We start from the raw sequence: 15,642 nt of genomic DNA on the forward strand, positions 1-15,642 counted from the left end.
TGGAACTAGCTCTGTAGACCAGGCTGGTCTCGAACTCACAGAGATCCACCTGTCTCTGCCTCCCGAGTGCTGGGATTAAAGGCGTGCGCCACCACCGCCCGGCCCTTTGCCTGTTTTTATCATGATCTTTTTTTCTAAATTTTCTTAGTTGTTTCTAAAGGCTCTTTGCATATTGAGAATATTAACCCTTTGCCTCCTGGGTTACAGCTCCTGTTTTGTATATGGTTTGATCAGTGCTCTTACATAAAAGTGGGTTATAATAATACTATTACTAATATTATCATGTACTAATATTGTTTTCATTATTTCCTCTCTGTATGCTTGTGAAAGTCCTTATCACAAGGATAAAATGTGTTTCTTCGAGACCTTATTAGAGATGGCGAAAGAGCCCACTGACAAATTCTTTTCAAAATTTTACTTCAAATCGTCCTTAGGAAGGGAAGCCAGCCCCAGCTAAGAAACACTGGCCTATGCTTTGCCCACTCCCTACACAGCAAACTCTCATATGCAATAGCTTCAGGTCCATTTCTTAGTTTTCTACTCCAGTCCAATAAGATGATGCCTGTTCTTGGGCTGGCAGTCATCAACTATTTTCAGTACTGCAATTTAATATTCACTTTAAAAATCATTTCTCGTTCTCCAAGACTCTTTTTTTTTCTTTTAATCCTCCCCAAATAGATAATCTTATTGAAAATCAGGCATTACTGAAACAAGAGAGACCCTGGCCCAATCTGCGGGACAGGATCGCCAGGACACCTTAACATCAAGGCAGTGTGACTGGGGTGAGGCCCGCAGGCCCACAGCTGCCTGGGGCTGATAGGTGAAAAGGCGCGAGATAGGGCTCAGGAGTGTATCTCCAGCTCAGGAGCCTATCTCCAGCTCATCGGTGGGACCCAGAGGGAAGGAGCTACAGAAACCAAAACCAGGGGGAGGCAACAGAGTTTGGACCTGCGGGTACTGAGTTGGGATGGGGAAGGATGGAGGCAGGACTTGGTACCTGTTCACAGGGTAGATATACTTCTGCTGTCCCCACCCACAGGTGTGCTGAGTACAGGGGGTTAACCATGGGGAGCCTGGAGTAGGTGTGGGAGTCCTATCTGCCTGGCTGACTGCTGGATCACACACACACACACACACACACACACACACACACCAGGGAACTGAAGCCTCTCTCACCTCTAAGAAAGGTCCTGCCTCTACCAGGGGATGCCAAGATGAGCCGGCCGGCCAGGGCTGCCTGTCCAGAAGCCCCAAGAGTTGTGCCAGCTCACAGGGCCTGGCCCTGACTGTAGTGCTGTCTCCAAAACATCAGAGATTTCTATCTCCAAATCTCTATAGAGCATACCTGGCACTGGACGGGGTGTGTTTCAGGACTGTCTCAACCGTGAGAAAGCAGCCCGAACTGGCCTGGACCACAAGCGATCTTGAGAAGGGCACAGGAAGTGCACAGGGAGGTTTCACACAGTAGCTTACTGATAGGACCAGCTTCTTGCCTTGAGAAAGGCTTGGACCTGTGCTCCATGGATGGAAACCTAAGGCTGCATGCTTCCCCCCGCCCCCACAATACACACAAACACACACACAAACAATCCCAGCCAAAGTCTCCAAATTCACCCTAAGTAAACTAGTTTTTCACATGTCTGTTCTGGAATAAGATAGACTTGACCTGTCTTCACAAGCTGCAAACTGGGCTCAGTTATGTGCTGGACAGAAATTTGCAGATTCTGGGAACGGGGGCTGGGGTGGGGTGGGATACTAGGATATTCCCATGTGTGATCTGTTTTTTTTCATAATCTTTTTTACTTTCTTACTTGTTTCTAAAGGCTCTTTGCATATTGAGAATATTAACCCTTTGACTCCTGGGTTACAGCTCCTGTTTTGTATATGGTTTGATCAGTGCTCTTCCATGAATGTGGGTTATAATATTAATATTATATATTATAATATATTTGGCTCTAAAAAAAAGCCCAAAAGGAAGAAGGCTTTAAAAACACTTGTCTCATTGAAGAAACTCCCTCCAACTTCTTGAGACTCGTGACCTCATCTTCACTACATCCCTAGCATTTCTTAGCAACCCCAGGATTCAAAAACCCTACCGGCCCAGGGTAAAGCTAACAGCATGGGACATTTGTGTGGCTTCAACACCAGGCAGAGGCAAATTCTTACTGCATGCTCTGGCTTGTCCCTCAACATAAAGCATAATCTGTGTGACAAAGGTCATAAAGTAGTATTTTGTCTGGGGAACAATCTGGTGTTATTCCAGTCAAAAAGGCCCTCATGACCCCAAACTCGCCGGCCCTGCCCCTGCCCGCCCCCCTAAGAGTCAAGGAAGGCTTACACAGAAAAGAGCAAGGAGGCAACCATCACCTGGTGTCTGCCAATCTAGGGCTCTGCAAAGCAATACCAGGAACAGCCTCCCTATCTCTGCAAACCATGTGTCTTCTACGTCTGCCTGGCAGGCATTTTCTTATCATCCCACCTCATCAACCCAGTGCCTTCTACCCATAAATTCTGCCCTGTTTAGTAGAAAGTTCTGAAAAGTCAAGGGGAGGGACTGGGGCAAACCCAAGCTTGGCCTGTGAAGGTCCCTGTGTCTCAAGGATCTCCTGCAGACTACACTGGGAAAGCCAGCACGGCATGGCAGCCCAATCAGTAATATTATCACACTGTCTTTAGCCGTGTTTGTGAACAGGGCTGTGTTTAGTCTAACACTGTATCTCGGCTCATTTTTGGACACTTTAATTAAGTTGTGATGGGGGAGGAGAGAGGCATGTACCAAAGTACCCTGTGTCAGAGGACAATTTGCAGGAGTCAATTCTTTCCTTCTCCTATGAAGGTCCCGGGGAGGGTGTTTATGTCCTCGGCCTTAGCGACAGGCACCTCTAACCCACTGAGTCTTCCAGACAACCCTATACTGTGTGTTTATATAGGAAGCATTAATAATAATTTAAGACCTCAAGTTTAAATTTGGCTTATTTGGGATTAAGAGCCAAAAATAACCTCTTGGGCTTCATTATCTTTCTTTTATGTCATACACTTCTTTTTTATTGGCTTTAAAGACCCAAGGCACAGGTCCTAGATTTCATGTGGAGAGCCCATTCTCTACACACACTGGAGCCTGGGCTATCCACTGTGGCATCCAGATATCCTGAGGCTGCAGGCTTTCCTGTGGGAAGAACTTTGAAAGCACACACCAAGATGTATTGATGTTTTTCTTTTTATGATGAGGTCTACTTGGATGACATGGAGTGCACACGGAGGTCAAAGGACAACTTGCAAGAGTCGGTTCTTTCTACCATATGGTTCTTGGGATCAAGTCTAGGTTGCCAGGTTTGGCTATAAGCCCCATTTCTAAACAACGTTTAAACACTCACTCACTTTGGAAGAAGCAATCCAATAGATATCTCTCAGACTGGTGTGCCAGTTGAATGTCTCTGAGTACTTCCTCCACCCCTGGATGATGTGTTCCTCTTGTGCAGGCTGTGACCTCGAACGGCTTTCTCAACTTCTCCAGTGCCTTAATCATCTCCTCAGGAGGGTGTAAGTTCCCAACCGAGTTATTGTGAGCAGTAAATGAGCTAAAGCAAGTGGGGGTCAATTAGTGACAGATCTGACTAATTTGTGCCACCCTAATTAGCATCTGATTTCCCTTTGGCCAAACTCATCTCAAAATTATATAACACAGGAAATCTAAATTGTATTTATCCATTCCATAATTACATCTTTAATTATAAATTAAGTATGCACTTCAAGCAAAGACCAGACCAGAACACGGGAAATGAAGGCAGAGGGTTAGAAGTCACAGGTTAGCAATTCACAGTGTGCTCTTTATATAACACAAGCAAAGCAGACTCATGAGAGCTGGACTTTATGGTCTCTGCAAAGAATAAAAGTATCTTCATTTCAACCTCTACCTTAGCAAGAGCCCTATCACTGCTATATAACAAAACATTTATATACCAAACCAAGCATTGTGGAAGATGGGGAATCCAAACACAGTTCAGTTTGCTGGCCTTCTCTGCTCCACCGCCAACAAGTAGGCTCTCACCTGGGGCTGGAAGATTAACTTCCAAGATGGCTGACTCCCATGGCAACAAGTGGGTAGCTGAGATATACCACAATGTACCACTTTAGGAAGCAATCTGAATTTTTTGGGGGGGACAGGGTCTCTCTACAAATCTCTAGCTGTCCTGGAACTCACTATGTAACCTAGGATGGCCTCGAACTCACAGAGATCTGCCCGCCTCTGCCTCCCGAATACTGGGATTAAAGGTGTGCACTACTACGCCCTGCAGCTGTCCAAATTCTTTTACATTAATTACCTTTCCCACGAAGGATGGATCTGAGTGATAAGCAGAAGTTGTCAGTGTCTTAAGGCCTGGACCTGGAGATCAGCTACTTCTGACGATGTCCACGCAGCAAAGCCGTTAAGGGCGCTTTAGGGAGGAACTGCCCAGGTTCCACAACTGTGGAAAGAGGATCAAAGAATCCACGGCCGTTTTCTGCCATCAGTCATCCCTTCTTACACCGGTCTTGCACATTGGCACTATAGACAAGTGTGTCCTGCTGTCTGTTTGCCCTCCATCCTCGTCCTCTCTCCCCTCCTGCTCTTCTTATTCCTACATCCCAGATCTTGGCCCACCCCTCACACCTGCTGGTACTCAGCGCTAGCGACAGTCTCAGGAGTTCCTCCATGTTTTTATGACTTCTTGTTAATCAAGAGCCTTGGAATCTAGCAGACCTATTAACTATTAGGTCTATAGACCTATTAATAAGGCCTATTAACTAATAACTAACTTAATAGACCTATAAATAAGGCCTATTAACTAATAACTAACTTGCTTATTAGCGAATAGGCCTTATTTTTATGTCATTTAATATTGGATACTTGGGTCTTCAACTGAAATGAAAAAGATACCTGATAAGTTTAGAGAAATAACACATTTCGCAAAAACTTTAAGTTTGACAATATCAAATATTAGCCAAGGTGCAGAACAAAAACATGATGCTCATGAGAGAAGCACCTGGTTTAGTCAATGTCTAAACTAAAACCAAAGACTATAAAATGCATAACTCTACCCTTGGGCAGGAACACTCAAGGAGACCCTTATAAAAAGCTAATGAATGATTCTATCCCCTACACCACACCCCTAATGGAGAGCTAATAGGATTCCTCCTCCTCCTCCTCCTCTTCTTTTTTTTCTTCTTCTTCTTCGATTGAACCTAGGGCCTTCCACATGCTAGGCAAGTGTTCTGCCAACTATCTATATCCTCAAACCAGAAGAGCTCTTTTGAACTGCCTAAAATTTGAAATCACCAAATGTTAAGGAGAGCAGATAACAAATTGGCCAGAGCTACTCATATTAACAGCGAGGTTTTCACTGTCATGTCGAGTAAAAAGGAAATAATGTGTATAAGACTATATAAAGTATAAGATCATCTAGTTATGGCCTACAAACATGCAAAAGGAGGTTATTCGTTCTTAGGGTATGTACTTGCGTGTAGTTAAAAACAGAAGAAACATCCAAGTCCAGAACTCTCAAGCCGGGAAATGTTTGTCATTTTATCATCTTACAATTGTGTAACTTCTGAAAATTGTTTATTATTATTGTGTGTGCACATGTCACAGCACACATGTGAAAACAGAGGACAACTACATGGACTCAGCTCTCCCCTTCCTGGTTTACTTGAGCTCCAGGGTTCAAACGCCAGTCAAGACCCTCAGCCAGCCAGGCAGTGGTGGCGCACGCCTTTAATCCCAGCACTCAGGAGGCTGAGGCAGGTGGATCTCTGTGAGTTCGAGACCAGCCTGGTCTACAGAGCTAGTTCCAGGACAGGCTCCAAAGCCACAGAGAAACCCTGTCTTGAAAAACCAAAAGAAAAAAAAAAAGACCCTTCAGCCACTGGGGTACCTTAGTGTGGCCCCATAACTTTTAATGTTTTTAACTATGCAACTTTGAAAAAGAACACAAATCCCTCGGTTGAAATGCTGCCGGCTGTTTTTGTTTGTTCCTATCACACAAAGATTTCACTGTACTTTGCAACTCCATACAATCTGGACGAAATGTTGAGTAGCAAATTGTAAACACAGTCTTACGAAAATGGTAAGATAAATGTTTCTGGTGTGGGAACCAAGTGTGCTCACTGTTTTATTTAATTTCTCTGTTATTACTTGGCCAGGTTTTGCACTTGGGTGCTGGAGGCTGATCTAAGCTTCCTACTTTCTAAGCATATGCTTCATGATTTAGTTAGACCCAAGCCTGACTTATCTATTCTTTATACCTTTCTATGGATGAAACACTTGACAACAAGTTGGTAGTTTGCCTTTGGGGTTTTTGTTTTGCTCTGTTGGGTTTTGTTTTCTTGAGGCAGAGTCTCATTCTGCAGCCATGCTGGCCCAGGAACTCACAACAGTCCTCCTGGCTCATCTCCTGGGTTCCGGAATCACAGGCGTGAGCCACCGCACCCATCCTTGGTATGTAGCACAAGGCCCAGGGGATAACAGCACCTACTTATCCCTAGTATTTCCTGAATTCCCCACTCCATCCTTAAGATAGGGAACTGTGCTCTCACTTCCACATAGCTCAAACGAGCTTAAAATTGGGGTCATGAAAAGTACTTAGGGCCAATTACCTGGAGTCGAACCAAGGGAGCTGCAATAAATGTTAAGAACAGTGCCCCTTTCTGAAGGTGGTAAATCAGATCTGTAACTATGCCAGTGGTCACACGCTAGCAGTAGATGGGGTTTTGAAAGTGCTGGCTTGAAAGCAAGTCATACTAAAGTACATTCCTGGTTCCGTTTACCCAATCATACCCAATGGACTCTAACCGGAAGTCCTGGTATGCTCCAAGCTGCTTGTCTTCAGGATTCTCAGCCCTGCAAGAATGTTGAGTTTCCACTAGAGATTTAAACATCTTGACACCCAGGCTTTGCCTATGTGGAATCACAGGATTCCTGGAAGAGATCTATACCCAAGGTCAAGGTGGGTCCAAATGCAAAGACTGGGCTGAGAATCATTGAACCATTGTGTCCTTCCGGGAGAACGAAGGCCCTAAATAAAGGATGCTAACTGTGAGCTCAAGCTGTCATTCTTTCTTATTGCTTGAAGTTCATACAACTCAGGCTAATCAAGGATTCAGACTCCGTGAAGAGACTGTGCAGGCTTAGGAGTGTCACAGAGAAGCCCAGGGGTTGACCCCTGTGTATCTGCTCTCCCCATGATCCTCAGTAGAACTCCAAATCCTCCGGACAAGAAAAGCACATCTCAGGGCAGAGAGTGAGGGAGACGAGGCAGTTATTCTTTACCGTGAATGAGAAAAACAGGAATCCAATCACGAAGTCTCCTTAGGGATTAGAGATCCACCCACACGCGCGATCTACCGGCTGGTCCTCACAATGCTTGCCCTCACCAGCGCTAGCACTGTTTTGGGGCCCTGTCCACAAAACTCTTCCGCAAAAGGTTCCCTTGTTGGTAACTCCATCCCCTCCTTTCCCCCTCCTGCCTTCTTTTTCTGCCTCACTGATACCTTGGTGTCTCAGGTGCCCGGTCAGCATTTGACAGCTACTTAACAACTGAAATTCAAAGACTAGGTTCTCTGTGGAAAAAACTATTATGGGGGCAGGGGCGGAGCGACACAGCGGGTGAAGTGTCCCCGTGCAATGGAGGGGACCAGAGTTCAGAAAACGTCAGGTAGGTATAGAAGCCCACCTATGATTCCAGCAGCCCAAGATGAAGATAGGGGATCCCTGGAGCAAGCTGGCTAACAAAACTAGACAAAAATGACAAGCTTTGTGTTGAACTGAGAGAAGCCGCTTCAGTGAATAAGGTGAAAAGTGATTTGAGGAAAACACACATACAATTAAAAAACAAAAACAAAAAACAAAACAAAACCCATGATTTCTGTCTCCTGACTGGATCCTGAGGCACCCTGGTACCAGGAGTGGGACGTGCACCCACTCTCTGCAATCCACATACACCTGAGTAGGTCCTGCTCATCAGGACCCAGTAGTACAGTCAAACTTGCCAACTGCTGACTTTCAGCTCTGGAGATGGCAACCACATGCTGAAGACAGAACCAGAGAAAAGAGCCTGTCTTTGCGCCCTGATTCCCCTAGAGCTGTTAGGACAGACTGGGATTTTTTTTGCAGTGGGAGAGAGGTTTCATGTCATTCACAGCTCAGCCTAAATCGAAGCAATACAAGGTCACACGCTCTTAGCTCAGACTTCAGATGAAGTTACCCAAGTTCAGAAAAACCACTCGTCACATCACACACTCGAGAGAAGATACGTGGAGAAGCGGGGCCCAGGAGACCTTGTCAGGAAAGTGGCGAAGTCCAGGCAGAGTGGCACAAGCTTGTAATCTCAGGAGTTGGAAAGCTGAGTGAGATCCAGGGATGCCACAGATCAGCCTGAGCAACATAGTAAAACCTAGGGAGGAGGGAGAGGAAAACAGGAAGGGGAACACAAAGCAACTGCAAAAAAAGACTGTATCGAGAACGGCATCGGTTACTAAGCATGGCGGAGAGCTGAGGTCAGGTATCACACAGTTCATGTGCACTATTGTATTTAATCCTCATGAAAATCCTGGGGCGTCAGTGTTATCGTCATTGCCAACCTCTCGATGAGCAACCGGCGCTTAGATAGACAAATCAGCCTCCCAGGCCACCCAATTGGAAGGAGTAGAGCTGGGAACCTGAGCCCAGACAGGTCCCAAAGCCTGTGCTTTTCAGCCTCCTGGTGCATAGGCGAGGCATCCCACTGGCAGTGAGATCTCTACTCCCAAGAAAGCTCGGAGTGCAAAGCCTTCCTCTGTGATCAATGGTGATTCTCTGTGGGAAGAGCTAGACCCATCTAACGGAGAAGCCAGATTCTAAGCACAAGTGCTGCTTACCCAGTCTCTGCTCCCGTGCTGGTGTGATTCTCAGAAGGCTGCTAAGGCTGAACACACAGGGGTCAATGGAGAGCTTGCCAGGAGCCAAGATGTGAGGTAAAAGAAAATTACCTTCGTCCCGGATCAATAAATAAAGCACATGTGCGACCCGGCAAAGGACTGTTCACCTAATGGGCCCTATCGATTAATATTCCCAGGAGCTGGCTCCCCAAACATTTTAATTGAAATTAAATTTAACAGAGGCTCTTAGAACAAGCCAGAAGTCGATGGGTACATGTTTTCAGGCTGGAGAACATTCTCCAATGGTTCTTCACATGGTCTGGGCTCCCTCCGGGAACCACCCCCAAGGGTCTATTGTCCTTCACACTAAATTACAAAGTACTAGTTCACTTGAGGAACTGAACTGGGAATCCAGCTGCCAGCCGTTATTGTGCAAAGCAGGGCACAGTGAGTTGAAAATTATATTTTTCCAATTAGCACAGTGGGAAACACTGTGAAGCATTCAGCTCCAGCCTGCAATTAGAGAACATTTGCTTCCAGAAATAGAAAGACTGGAAGTGGAGACCTGCTATCTAGGTCTTCGGCAATAACATCCCAGGCAGGGAGACCTGCTACCGTTGCCCAGCAGAGTGTGCTCAGCAGAGACCAAGCGCTTCCCCCCCCCCCCCCGCCCCCAGCATCCTTCCCGGCTATCACAACAGCCCAGCCTTCAGGGCCAGTACCACTGGTGAGCAGCCCGGGTTTCATCTTAGTCCTCAAGTATACTCCATCACAAAAGCAGGCTTGGGAGTAGCATCTTCACCTTCTCCACTGATGTCCAGCCACCTGACCCTTCTCAACTCTCTGAATTTTATCATCTCTCAGAGGAAACAGTAAAAGTTGAGGGGATGACAACCTGATGGCTCAAGTGGACAAAGAGCCTGCTGCGCCAGCATGAGGACCCGAGTTCAAAACCCCGGCATCCACGTACAAGCCAAGCATGGTAGTGTGTGTCTGTGACACCAGCCACTGGGAGGCAGACACAGGCAAATTCCCTAGAGCTTGCTGGCCAGCCAGCCTCACAGAAACAACAAAGTAAGTTGGGGGCAATAGAGGTGGACACTTATGGGCCTCTGACTTCCATATACGCATGTGTGCGCAAGCGTACACATGCACAGATCAATCAAAAAGTAAACAAGAAACAAGAGAATTTAGCTTTCTTAGCCCAGGTGAAGACTGGGGCAGATGAGCAATAGAAACAGTTTCACGCTGTGAGGAGTGAATTCGCTGACCTTATCAAGAAAGTTAGAGCACTAAACCCGATTTTAGTGAAAGTCAAGGGAGAGCGTAGGTAATCAGGATGTGTGCAAACATCATATATTACCGAAGAGGAAGGGATCAGCGGAGCAGGCCCTCCGTACCAGGAGGTTTTACAGGGCACATCAGAGCACTCATTGAGCAAGTTTTGACGCGCTACCTTTGCTCTGCAAGCAGCTTTATACTGCCTGAAGGTGAAGGAGGCAGAGGAGGGCAAATGCTTTTATTTGCTGCCAAGCAGGTAATAAAGACTGAAAGGCCGCCTTGGCCCAGTGTGACCCAGCTTGCAACACTTAAGGCCCCTTGCAAATAAGCACGGGCAGGATTGCGCAGTGTTCATCTATTACGATAGGAGGCTTATCGGTGATTTGAGATTGACATTCAGTCCAGGAATGAAGCCATCTGACTTCTAGACGCCATGGGGGCTTACCTAGAATAAACAGCTCAGGGATGGGGTGGGAGGACAGGAGGCGTTTGGGGGCGAGTTAACTAAAACTAAGGATGTATGGGAAGCCTGATGCACACCCACTACTCCGTACGCTCTTTTAAAATATAGTTTTAAAATAGATTGTTATTATTTTGGTTCAAAAAATTTTTCTGTGTAGCCCTGGCTATCCTGGAACTTGCTCTGTAGAACAGGTTGGCTTGGAATGCAGAGATCTGCCTGCTTCTGCCTCCCAAGAGCTGGGATTAAAGGTGTGCCCAACCACCTCCTCGCCTTAAAATAATAGTTACATCACTTCTCCCTCTGTCCAACTCCTCTTACACCCCCCAACTCTCAAGTTGATTGCCTCTTTTTTTTTTTGAATGTGTGGGTGTTTGTGCATGCTGAAATATATAAATGCAACCTGCTGAGTCCATTTCTGTTGTTTGTGTGTATATGATCTGAGGGCGAATCACTCTGGATGAGACAACCAATAATGGGCCCTCATCCCTGGGAGAGTAATCCTCCTTCTCCCAGCAGTGATAGCTATCTAGAGTTTCTTGTGTAAGGGTGGGACCCTGTGAAGTTTCCCCCTTTCCTCCTTAACCTAGCCATTGATATTTCCATTGTTCTGGTCTTGTCTCGGCAGCCATTTCCAGGGAAGACCATGTCACAGCAGACTTCCTGGAATTCTGGCTCTTACCATCTTTCAGCTCCTCTTCCGGAACGTTTCCTGAGCCACAGACACAGGAACTGTAATGTACATGTGTTATTCATTGGGGCTGCGATCCTCACAATCTGCTGATCTCTGCATGTGTCCAGCTGTGGTTTTTGTTACGGTTGCCATTTTTTCGAAAGGAGGTTGAATGGAGACACCATGCATGGATGATGAATAATGCTACTCCCACAAGCCAGGCATGGGCTATTAAACAAAAGTCCAGAGCCACGCTCAGGATACCTCCCGAGGAGTCGTTGGTCATAGAGGTCACAGACGTCTCCGAGAAGTACAAACTATGGCCATTGCTCTTGGCTGCCTCCTAGTACCCACTTACTTGTGGGTCTGTGAGGGTCTACCTTGTCTATAAGGACACCACATACTTCGGTTGCAGGACATCAAGCTGGAACTGACCTGGAAATGTCCTTCTTACTGGCTGCTTTCCTAGGGTCAGAAGGTGCTATGCAGGCCACTGACAAAGTCATCAATTGTCTTCCACAGTTGGATCCTGGATGCGACAATACTAACCCACCAGGCAAGCCGTGCCTGTTGGGGCGACGGTGGGATGAAGATTATGGGAGTTTGTAACCAACCACTTTCAGCTCGAGGTCCACTTTACGGGAGGGAGAATTAAGGCATGGTTCTGTAAACTTCCCCAAGAGCCCATAGCCCGAGAGATCCTTTAATCCCAGCACTTGGGAGGCAGGTGGATCACTATGAGTTTGAGGCCAACCTGGTCTACAAGGTGAGTTCCAGGACTTCCAGAGCTCTTACACAGAGAAACCCTGTCTTGGAAAAAAAAAAAATCAGTGGGTTATTTATTTTTTTTAAGAAGACATGAAAAGCCGGGCGGTGGTGGCGCACGCCTGTAATCCCAGCACTCGGGAGGCAGAGGCAGGCGGATCTCTGTGAGTTCGAGACCAGCCTGGTCTACAGCCACAGAGAAACCCTGTCTCAAAAAACCAAAAAAAACAAAACAAAACAAAACAAAAAGAAGACATGAAAAGAGGAGGAGGGTATGTTGTAAAGAGAGACTACAGACAGGGGAGGAGGGGTAGAGAAGGAAATGGGGTGTACACGAATACATCCAAACACATTATAAACATGAATGAAGTTGTCAAAGAATACTTTTTTTTTTTTTTTTTTTTTTGCTTGTTGGTTGGTTTTTCAAGATAGCGTTTCTCTGTAGCTTTGGAGCCTGTCCTGGAACTAGCTCTTGTAGACCAGGCTGGCCTCGAATTCACAGAGATCCGCCTGCCTCTGCCTCCTGAGTGCTGGAATTAAAGGCATGTGCCACCACCACCCGGCCAAAGAATACATATTTTTAAAAAGAGCTTCCTTTTTCAGAAAGATTCCACAACTGAGCATGTTAATATATATGAGCATGGACAAAATTCTTTAAAAGGTGTACAAGCTTTGACGGCACTTTCCTGTGGGTAGTAAGTCTGAGAAGCGGAATGCTATGAGACTGTCTCATTCCTTCCCACACCTAATTGTTAAAATGCTTTTTATGTAAACATTCAGGATATTTTCCCATCTTGTGCATGTGTGTGTGGTATATGTGGGGGGGGGAGGGATGCTCACCCGTGTGTGTGCATGTGTGTGTGGTATATGTGTGGGGGGGGATGCTCACCCGTGTGTGTGCATGTGTGTGTGGTATATGTATGTGGGGGGAGGGATGCACACCTCTATTGCTCCCTGACTTACATTTTCGAGACAGGTCCTCACTGAACCCTGAGCTATTTTTTTAGACTGGCTGCCAGCAAAACCCTCAAAGAAAGACCCTCAGATCTACCTGTCTCTGCCCCTCAGCACTAGAATTACAAGCACATGCCAGCATATCCAATGTTTTTAGTTTAATATTGACTAACTTCATGGGGGATAACACAGATGCCATGGTGCACGTGTGGACTCAGCCTGACTTATAGGAATTGGTTCTCTTCTTCCATCACATGGGTACCAGGCATCAGGGTGTCAAACTCGGATCATCAGGATTGGCCACAGATGCTCTTATCTGACAAGCCATCTTGCCAGCTTTTTTTTTTTTTTTTTTTTTTTTTTTTTTTTTTTTTTTTTTTTTTTTTTGGTTTTTCAAGACAGGGTTTCTCTGTGGCTTTGGAGCCTGTCCTGGAACTAGCTCTGTAGACCAGGCTGGTCTCGAACTCACAGAGATCCGCCTACCTCTGCCTCCGGAGTGCTGGGATTAAAGGCGTGTGCCACCATCGCCCGGCTCTTGCCAGCTTTTTTAACTCCTTAAAAAGATTTTATTTATTTATTTATTTATTTATTTATTTATTTATTTATTTATTTATTATACAATATTCTGTCTGTGTGTATGCCTGAAGGCCAGAAGAGGGCACCAGACCTCATTACAGATGGTTGTGAACCACCATGTGGTTGCTGGGAATTGAACTCAGGACCTTTGGAAGAACAGGCAATGCTCTTAACCGCTGAGCCATCTCTCCAGCCCCCTTAAAAAGATTTTTAATATTTTTTATTCACTACGTGTGTGTGTGTGTGTGTGTGTGTGTGTGTGATATGTGTATATGGGTGTATGTGGCGGTCAGAAGACAACTTTGTGGAATTGGCTTTCTCCATTCACTTTTATGTGGGCCCTGAGTACCGAACTAGGGTCTACAGGCTTACCTGATAAATACCTTAGCACGCTAAGCCTTCTTGCCTGCCCATGACCAAACAAGAATAACCCCTCCGCAGTCTCAGCCTCCTCATCTTCCCATCTAATCATGAGAGATTTGACTCCTGAGGATACGCAGTGCTACAAGAAATGTTCTTGTTCATTTCTGCCGCGGTACTTTTAACTTACTTCCAACTTCAGCTAAACAATTTGCAAGATCTCTAGATGCAACAGCAAAGGGTTATCTAAGAGAAGCTTTAAGAATTGAAATAATGTCAGGTGTTGATAGTGCATGCCTTTAATCTCAGCACTCAGGAAGCAGAGGCAGGTGGATGTCTGTGAGTCCAAGGCTAGTCTGATAAACAGAGAAACCCTGCCTTGGAAAAAAAAAAATGAAGTAATGTTGTGTCTGTAAGGCTGGACTGATAAGTTGTGTCTAATAGTAAAAACAATGTCCATTCAAGGCCCAAACAAGCCTGGAGCACAGTCCAATGGCAGTGGAGGCTGACCTAGTGTTTCTACTCCAGGAAGGAGGCAATACAACTCTGTCATCTGCGAGTGCAGGAACAGGTACACAAACCCAGTCATCAGCAGACTTTGGAAGTGGAGCTGGACCACGGATCATGAATAACTGCTATTTTCTAAATGTGATTTGCAGACTCGAGAGCCAGCGCCGAAGAGTTTGCACTTTACGCAATGACTCACACATGAGTGACTGACGTGTGAACCAGGCTGTTGACCAGTGTTTACCTAAACCACAGCAACTGGAGTCCACCATCAGCCAAACAAAGCAAAGGCTGCTTATGCTGAAGACAGAGGTTATACTATGTGTGACCACTCTCCTCACTGAGCCCAGAACTCAGGGCAGTTGGACTTTCACCCTTCTGAGTTTTCCTTTGGGGTCCCCAACAGCTCAACTCTAATCCCCCTACATCTGCTTTCTTCGACCTCAGCAGGGCTGAAGAATGTTCATGGCAACATCTCTGGTCAGTAGCATCTACTAACTTTAACAGTCAGTCATGTCTACAATACTTTCACATGTGGAGACGGGAAGACAATCACCCCAGTTGAGAACCACTAGGGCTGACAACCAGATTTCTCCCAATACAACTGGCCAAAAAAGAAAAGGGGTGACTTTTAATATGTTTATGCTGCAGTAAATACCAAAACAAACAAGACAACTTAGAAGTGGTTTCCTCAGGAAAGGCAAATGGAAGCAATGGACCTGTCTTTTACTAAAAATCTTACCACTGACTCTTAATATACACGACTTTAATTTTTAAGAAAAGGCAACATCTATCTCCAAAAATAGGCCAGGGTTCTTACTAGCATGTGTCCCTACCTACGGCAGCCATTAATAGAGAAGAAAATGCAAACTCCTGCCACCTCCCATCTTTAGGGACTCCTCCTCCTACTTGGTCTGAGTCCATCTTCTATGCTAGAAGGAAGGTGGGGGATGGCACTGTGCTTTGTGCTCACAATGTGGAAGGCCTTGGGCTTTCGTGCCATTGAATGACCAAGTATACAAGGCAGGCTCAGCTCTCAGTATGCCCTTCTGACTCTCGGGTCCACCTAAAAATAGTTGGAAGGGGGAAAAATTGTTTTCCTTTTTTTCTTTATGAATGCCAGGTTAGTTAATCTTAATTATTTTTAATTGTGTAGGGAGGCCAGAGGCTTCGG

Source organism: Microtus ochrogaster, unplaced genomic scaffold (assembly GCF_000317375.1).
Source record: "Microtus ochrogaster isolate Prairie Vole_2 unplaced genomic scaffold, MicOch1.0 UNK3, whole genome shotgun sequence".
Taxonomy (NCBI): Eukaryota; Metazoa; Chordata; class Mammalia; order Rodentia; family Cricetidae; genus Microtus; species Microtus ochrogaster.